A 10,000-nucleotide genomic window follows, 5' to 3' on the forward strand; every position below is an offset into this window, starting at 1 on the left:
ATATGGAGAGAAAGGAGATAAGACCGGCATTTGGTTGAAAGGTAGTAACAGCATTGTTTATAAGGAAACATAGGGGCCTGGAGACAAACTGTTCAATAAGGTTACTAGAAATTCTAAACATATTTGCGCGGATTTAGAATAGCAAATGAAGACATGTCTGATACTTTGGTTTGCTGGCTCATAGAAAGATGGATGTTATAACATAAGCAACAGTTAGAAATCTATTTTTAGGAACTGGGATTAGAGATGCCGGGGTTGCTGACAATAAATAAATGGTATGATGGATACGGAATAGCAGGGCCGTGGACAACTGGATGATTCCAGGCTTGTATGACATCCTTTTGAGTAATGACCGACCACCTGCAATCATGAGTCTCAAATAAAGTCCTGGATTGGAATGGTAAATGTTGGAATCAATATTTGTTTTTTCTTTTGTAATTTTAATGAGATTTGAAGACAAAAAAGTAATAAGTAATGAGTGTGTTTTGCTTTATATGTAATTTATGTTTTACCGCTTAAGTTTAATAGTGTCGCACTGATTCTTACAAAATGGCAGTTGCTAGCATGGTGATGAAAACTAGCCTAACACAACACAGGAATAAAAACATCCCGTCTTGACTCTCAGTACACAGAAGAAGAGGGTTACTTCCCACTGCAGGTGTTTTTTAAGAATCTCTGGATTCGAGCCGAACACCAATGGAAACTGAATATTGCACCATACAATGCCTGTATGCAGTATAGGGAAAAACATATTTACGTTTTACTGGAAGAGCTAAGATGAAATTTCAATATAATAGGATTGACCGATATTAGAAAAAGTGGGGAATCATATATAAAATTGAATAAGGGCCCTATATTTTGCTATAGAAAACGTAAAAGGCTTATAAAAAAAGTGTCTTTTTTTATTAATAAGTATCTTCATGGTAGTATAGAAGGATTAATCATGAATAATGCAGGATTAATGATACAAAACTAAATAAGAAGTAAAAACCGAAGATGATTCTAAAGTGTGCCCGACAAGATACCATTAGATGGAGAAAATTGAAACTTTTTATGAAAATCTGAAGATATATATAAAAAAAATAAATTTTAATGCTAAAATAGTCCAAAAATAAGGAAAGAATCGTTATAGATAATTTGGAGTAGGCAGAACAAATGATAGAGGAGATGCGCTTGTAATTAAAGAAGCATAAAAAAACGATATAGATTTTTTTGGGGAAAAAACTTAATGTACTTAAATATGTATCATTTTTATCAAGTTAAAATAAGACGACTATAAGTGTAAAATTTTTCTAGATCTAGGGAAGGAAAAAAATAAATGCTTTTAAGATTAAAAACAACCGGAATAAGAAAAAGCTCTGAATTTAGTTTAGCTGTACAAAGCAGGTACTCCAACCTAAATGGAATCATAAAAGAAAGTAAAGACGAAATAAATAGTATTTAATGATTTTTACTGGTATCACCAAAAGATGAGAGTGGAAAAGTTGCTAAAGAAGATCATTGAAAAATATCAGAAAAGACCATAAACCTTATATAGAAATGATATGAAATACGGATAATCTCCAAGAGAAGTGAAATAGAATTAGCAAAACTATCATAAACAATAAACAAATTAAAACTCCAAGACATTCGGAAAAACAATCGAACAATATGTGAAAAAAGCAAAAGAAAGGAAGAAGAACCAAATTGATGAAACAAAGACTTGAAGCAGGGCACCAACAGAGGTTTTCCTTGAATGATGGAAATGGAAATATTATGAAAAGTACAGATGTTTAAATAGAAAAAAAAAATGAATATTTATATACAATGCTATACGATAGTGATATAAGAAATAACTTTTGCAACTAAAATAATGAACACATGAACCGGTACCAAACACAGCAGTAGGAGAAGTAAAGAAAGGATTACGATGCATAAAAAGAAGGAAAGCAACATGAGAATAGGGCCTAAATTTTTTTATTAGGCTAGTTAGGGAAATATTACAGTAGTAAAAAGGGCTGAGCTTTACACAAAATGTCTGTAAGAATGCTCTATACCTACAGCTTGGAAAAACTTTAGCATTATACTAATTTACAAAATGAGACACAAATATCCTGAAACACCATCGCTTAGCACTTTACTCTTAGTGCCATAGAGAATATTTACCAAGATCGTATTCAGCCAAACAGAAAGAAAGCTAGAATTTAATCAACCTAGAAAGCAAGCATAATTTAAAAGAAGGCATGGAAAAACTAACCATATCAATGTATATTTTACCACACGTGTTTTATGCATAATCGTTCACTGGAACGGTTTTGATTGTTATCTTATCACTTGCTCTTCCCTACACTGTTAATACACTCCCATGTATAAACTTTATAGTTCATTTCTAATTTTGTTTGAATTTCTGTAACGTTCTTGGTCGATGTCTAATTAATAAAGTTAAGTTACATTCACCTCTCCTCTCAGTTATCACCTAAGAGGCACTTCGCACTTTGGTGACCAATGGAGTGTTCAGCTCCCTCCCTCCTTCCCCCTCACTGCTGTGTCTTACTGTTTGATAACGACGCCCTCCAACAATGACTCTGCTATCAATGCCACACCCCTGAAACTACCGCCTTTCGCCAGTACAGAGGCAATGGCATGGTTTCAGCATGTCAAGGTATAGTTTTGCATTTGGGTGTGGCTCACTCAAATACCATAGTCAACCATGTTCTTGCAACTGTCTCCGAAGATACTTTCCCGGAAATATCAGATTTGGTTTGTGAATAATGGAACAACCCAATACCGAATAATGGCCTTACAAAATATAACCTGGAGCAGTATTTACCATTGCGTGCGGCACGTATAGCCGAACTTTTTCAGCTTTCTCAACCTGTATGCACTGCCATACCAATGACAATATTTTGCAAAAGTCTAAACCCTTATGGACCTCTGCTTCACCATATACCAAACCTACATCCATGCCTCCACTCCTGATGAAGTGGACCAACCAAAGGGGACGTGAATGCGGTAGGACTCAGACACCTACTGCATGATGTGCTAGAGCTGTGGTAAAGGCGCCCACCACCCATATATACCACCCTTTGGTTACGCCCTAACAGATGACCTCTCAAGCTACTCACTGACATCCATCGGCCGTAGCTATGATACATCTACTTCGAATTCAGGGCTGCTGTGAGAAAATGTGTGAATGGTTACCAGCAGCAAAAATGCATGTAAGTAGGCCTTGACTGTTACTAATCTTTTCTTTTTCAATAAAAAATGGTGGACACTGGTACTTCCTGATCTTTTCTGTCAAGGCCACTCTCCAGTAAATACCGTGGTTTGCTTAAGTCTGCCGAGGTCTGTCTAGTAGCAGCTAACATATCTACGATACTCACCCGCATTATGAAAACTCACATTATCATTTGGAAGTTTCTAGCTGCTAACATCACATTTCCAAACCTCGGTGCCTTTTTTCTCTCACTTTTCAAACTCTTGTTTGATGTCACTCACTGTTAGTTAGTCAACTCAGATTCATACACCTTGACATCTCTCCAGCCAGCCCAATCAGACCTCTCCCTCTTTCTCGGATGCCTATGTCCACCTCGCAACGTACCCAGAAGTCAAATACCTTCGGTTTCAGCCAAACATGGTATTTATCACCATATCAATATGAGAGACCTCAATGTTCACCAGATTCAGGCATCTGACACCGGAATGTTTGGCAGCTGCTAAGCAAACGTATGCCAAAATGAAAGAAGTTCGCATTTGCTAAAAGGCCTCATTCATGCCCATGGTCCTTACCCTTACACATCGTACTAAAAAGAGATGGTTCTCTATGTCCATGTGGGGATTACAGGGGCCTGAACATGCAGACAGAACCAGATCCCTTCGTCATCCTGGACATCACCAACATGACCTCTTACTTGCAAAAAGCCCAGGTTTTCTCCATGCTCGACTTCTTAAAGGGCTATCAGGTGCTCTTCAACCCAAAAGACATTGCTAAAACTTCCATTCCCAACCGCTTTGGTAAATACACTTTAATGACTCCTGTTTTGCCCTTCGTAATGCTGGGGAAACTTTGAAACTTTTCGACGCCTCCTGGATGGCATCTAAGGGGACCTCCCCTGCTGTTTATGTTATGTGGACGACATACTTGTGTTACCTTCCTCCAAACAGGAACACCTCCGCCACCTATGTGCCGTCCTCAACATCGTACAACACAACGCCTTTGTAGTCGTTTACGGCAATTGTATCTGTGGGGATAAAGAGGTATCGTTCTTAGGAAATCGTCGGTTCGCCAACATGAATGTTGGCATAGTTTGGTCTCTACCTATATCACTATGTCAAAGTTACCTTTTTAGTCATCAAATACTCCTTTTGCTGGTATGAAGCCATTCTCAAGGAAACTGCAACGTCCGCCCCATGTACATCTGCGTTACTCTCAGCATGGATAACGATATTTAGTATCCCAGAGCATATTACTTCTGACAGTTGTACCACTTCAATCTCTCAATCATGGACATCATTGGTGAACATCCAAGGGACATCCTATGTAAAACAACCGCAAAAAACCCTGCTTGCTAAAGCGAGAAATCTGTTCAATAGAGAACCCAATATCTCTAAAAGTATTTAGTGCATACTTAGTAGAAATTTTTAGAAATTGAAATGGGAAAATGGAGGAATTAATATTAACACGAATTTCCTTGAAACCTTAGCATTTACAAATGACATATACATTTGTATTTAGTTAATCATAGGAAGAATTTTAAAAGGTGATAGAGGTTTTGAGTAAAATAAAGTAAAAATACAGGAAGTCATTACGAATGTCAGGGAAACTAAGATAATGTTAACTGAGAATGCATAGAGACAACAAATAGGGGTTATTGGTAATGAACATACTTAAGCAGGGAGATAGTAAGAGTTTTTCCAGGATATGGGGCAAAAATTAAAAGAAGGATAAGCATACGATGAAGAGCTTTAGGTGAAAGAAAGGAGATTAATAGAAATAAAATCCCACCTTCTCTAAAACGTAAAGTATACAAAATATAGAAGGTCGTACCAGTATAAACCTAATCATCAGAATCTTGAAGCCTTTCTAAATCATTAGAACTTAAAGTACTTACAAATCAAAGAGCCATGTAAGTAATAGTAAGGCGAATAACACCAAGAGAAAGAAAAGGAGCAACATGGATAGATAACCAAAATAAAGTAGATGATATTCTAACACCATGTTAGTAAAATATATGGACATGCTCAAGGCAGGTAATGAGAATGACATATAATGAATTAACATGAAAAATAATGGGGTGGACTCTATATATTACAAAAGAAGCAGGGTAGGGTATTGAAGACCATGGATAAACGAAGTAAGAAAATTCGGTTGTATAGACTGGCGAACTTTTAATAAACAGAAGTGACTAGAAAGACACCTCTGAGACCCTTGTCCCGCAATGGACTAGTTAGGCTGATGATGATAATAATGAATTGATATATATATATATATATATATATATATATATATATATATATATATACATATATATATATATTTATATATATATATATATATATATATATATATATATATATATATATATATATATATATATATATATATTACCAGGCGTATCCAGCATAGTATTGTCTGCGTGGTTTTTTTTTTAAAGAAATTGCCTAAGATTGTGAATGTTTTTCATAGGTTACCAGAATATTGTGTTTTTACAACTTCAATCCGCCAGAAGATATTTGCTAAACATTATCAGTGTTAGGCATAAATTTCTATTCATATAAAAGAAGTATTATTCACATCGACTCCTGATATACCTTTAAAAACTGGTAATAGTTAATCAAAGTAAATACACAGATGAAGATATCACATAATGAACAAATGGTGGTAATGAAATATTTTTCTAATTATTCAATCCCTAAAATTGATATGGAAAGCTTCAAAACTATAAAATCTAAGAAAATTTAAACACATAAGAAGCGAATTAGTTAATAAACATAAATAAAATATCTTCCATTGAGAATATAAATGGTTTTATAAATATTATTTTTTGTCCTACTTCAATTTACACGACTCTAGTTTGCTTTTAATCTTTTTTTAAAGTCAACCAAACCAAATACACAACTTTAAAAAATGCATAATTGACATATTGAAACGCAATATTACATTAATAAATGAAGGTGCAAAAGAGATATGGAAATTTTCAGAAACCAAAGTTGATGCAACTTAAAAAAAAAAAAAAAAAAAAAAAAAAAAAAAAAAAAAAAAAAAAAAAAAAAAAAAAAAAAAAAAACATTCAACCATTTAATGATAAAGAGAAACTCATCTTGCTTTTAAGTTGAAGATCTCTTTATAATCAATGTTTTTTCTTTCATTTTAGGGGCCTTTTATCAGCATTGATCACAAACTGTTAATTTTTGTTTGGAATATTCTTTAGGGCTCATTTGAAATTTCTAACATAATTATTGGTGATGCAAAGCATTTGTTGAAGATGTTCAATATCAAAGTTAATCTAAGGTTATAGTTTAACCTCCTTTGATCTTGTTTTTTGTGTTTCATATTGCTAATGAAGTAAACTGGTGAAAACTTTTGGTTGTCATCTTGCAGTGGCGAAATGTTACCGAGTCAATTATATTTTTGCCCTTGGTTTCTAAAAATGGTCATAAATCTTGTCTCATTCACAAATTTTTCACAAAATTAAGTCACCTGGAAGGCATTATAGAATAGCTGTATTTTCTCACGCAAATGTTTTTAATGGTGGGATGTTTTTACAGGGCTTAGAAGGTGAGGACGAGGATCATGATTATATACATATAGAGTATATATATTTCTATTAGGCAGAATGATTAATTCTATTTCCTGCACTTTTTGCTACGATTTGGTAATATTTCGAAATACGCAGTACTATATTGTAGTACTATATTATCAGTTAGCGCTGTGTCCACTATCTTTCTCTCGTGAGAACAAAATAGATTCCCGTTTCTTTAAAAGATGGAGTTTGTAAGACCTTTATGAAGCTTATAGAAGAAGAAAAGAATTTCTAAATGTTTAACATGATTCCTTCTGCCACACGAAACATTTAGTGTTATCAGAAAACGCAACATATATACATACGAAACGGAAGCTATCTCTCTCTCTCTCTCTCTCTCTCTCTCTCTCTCTCTCTCTCTCTCCTCTCTCTCTCTCTCTCTCTCTCTCTCTCCCGCAGTAATAACTAAGTTCTAATCACAGACACTTCATTCTATTCTATTTTCGTAGGAGAATAATGAAAAAAATATCCGTTTATTATTTTTCCATGTTCAAATAAACTAAAAAACTACTTCTCACGTAAGTATCCATTTTTCCCAATGCTTGGACACATTCATTGGTAATGCTTCATTTCCGAAGAAATTACAGTAATCCTGACTTCTCGTTTAGGGATTAGGCCTTTTCAACCAAAAACAAAACAAAAAAAAAAAAGAAAAAAAAATATATATTTCATAAATGTTTTCACATTTCTACGTCACAAATGGAATTTAAAAAATATCTTAAAAAGATAAGAAAATTCTCCAAATGAGATTAAATATATATATATATATATATATATATATATATATATATATATATATATATATATATATATATATATATATATATATATATATATATTTGCATTTATGTATGTGTGTCTATACACACACACACACACACACACACACACACACACATATATATATATATATATATATATATATATATATATATATATATATATATATATATATATATATATATACATATATGCATACATACATATACCTAGGCACTTCCCCCAGATTTGGGGGGTAGCCGACATCAACAAATTAAAAAAGAAATAAAAAATATAATAAAAGAGGACCTCTCCTCTCTACGTTCCTCCCAGCCTGACAAGGGACTCAACCGAGTTCAGCTGGTACAGGTAGGGTGCCACAGCCCACCCTCACCCTTTATCCACAACAGATGAAGCTTATAACGCTAAATTCCCTAATGCTGCTACCTCTGCGGTTATCTAAGGTATCGGAGGAAGCAGCATGGCCAACCGGAACTGTGTCACAATCGCTCGCCATTCATTCCTAATCCTTGCACGCTCTCTTGCCTCTCTCACATCTATCCTCCTATCACCCAGAGCTTTCTTCACTCCATCCATCCACCCAAACCTTGGCCTTCCTCTTGTACTTCTCCTATCAACTCTTGCCTTCATCACCTTCTTAAGCAGACAGCCATTTTCCATTCTCTCAACTTGGCCAAACCACCTTAATACATTTATATCCACTCTAGCTGCTAACTCATTTCTTACACCGGTTCTCACCCTCACCATTTCGTTTCTAGCCCTATCTACTCGAGATACACCAGTCATACTCCTTAGACACTTCATCTCAAACACATTCAATTTCTGTCTCTCCGTCACTTTCATTCCCCAAAACTTCGATCCATTCATCACAGTTGGTACAATCACTTTCTCATATATATATATGTATATATATATATATATATATATATATATATATATATATATATATATATATATATATATATATACATATATATACATATATATATATATATATATATATGTGTGTGTGTGTGTGTGTATATATATATATATATATATATATATATATATATATATATATATATATATATATATATATATATATATATATATATATATATATATATATATATATATGAAAAATTAACGTTACTGAAATTGATTGTTAATTAAATCTATTTAGTAGCTATGAAAAGTTCCAGAATTTAAGTATGATTCTAGTTATGTATCAATCAAAAATAACATTCACCTGTTTATTATTATTATTATTTTTATTATTATTATTATTATTATTATTATTATTATTATTATTGAAACAGTATTGACAAAAAATATCGGCAGTTATTGCCAAAAACAAAAGTTTGCATTCGACCAATTTGCAACAATGTAAAGAATTAGATAAAAGGGGCTTTTCGCACGCCAAACTTTTGCAATGGTGAAAAACGAATGTTCGTTTCACCGGTCCTTTTTTCCAGTTTATCTTTTACGCACAATTTTGGGTAACACTTTTATTTTGGTTAGATACCCTGGATTGGATACCTGATAGATTTGATCGTCGTTGAAATTTCAGAAAAGGCAGAAACACCATTTAGGATTTTGTAAACTAGTTATTTTCGAATGATTTGTTTCGATGTTTTTCAAAATCGACATAATGGCATCCATTAGGAAATATATGTCTTCGTAGCTCATGAAACCCCGTGATATTTTACTCCAATTTTTTTTTATGAGTGACTGGTATTAGGAGAGAGAGAGAGAGAGAGAGAGAGAGAGAGAGAGAGAGAGAGAGAGAGAGAGAGAGAGAGAGAGAGAGAGAGAGATTAAGTATATCGTTTTAGGTTCCCCAAATACAGTATGTCTCATTGTCAACACAGCATAAAGAATTTTTCCATTACAGTGTTCCTATTGAGTATCAAAGACGTTACTACTTCAAACTAATCAGAAATTCTCAAGTTTGAATCAACAGTTTTCGCTTCAAATAAAGCGTACAGTTAGGCACAGGATTCCTGGCACACCTAGCTACGATTAAGTGCACCCTGTTACAGCCTTCCTGCACAGGTAGTTTTTGTGATTAGCCGAGATCACTAACTCTGGCATCTCTCCTTGAACTACAGTAGGAGTGTGACAGGTTGCACTTCCTTCAAAGAAAGATGTGCGTAAGATTCCTGAGTCCAACCGTACCTGGTCAAGAATTATCCTTTCAGGAAGAAGAAACAATTCATCACAAAAAGATGAATCAAAATAGACACCTCCTTTGTGTTTCATCAAAGCTTAACAATACAACTTTGATTATATATAAAAAAAAAATCTTCATGACATTCTTAGCTTTTACCAATGAATGATAACGACGTTTGGCGTTAGATATTATCAAATACTCGATATTGTACAAAATTAATTTTAATATGAGGTGGCTGCAATAGAGAAGAGAGTGAAAATTTGTGTATTTCTACCATTCCACG

Source organism: Palaemon carinicauda, chromosome 17, assembly GCF_036898095.1.
Source record: "Palaemon carinicauda isolate YSFRI2023 chromosome 17, ASM3689809v2, whole genome shotgun sequence".
In the NCBI taxonomy this organism is placed as follows: domain Eukaryota; kingdom Metazoa; phylum Arthropoda; class Malacostraca; order Decapoda; family Palaemonidae; genus Palaemon; species Palaemon carinicauda.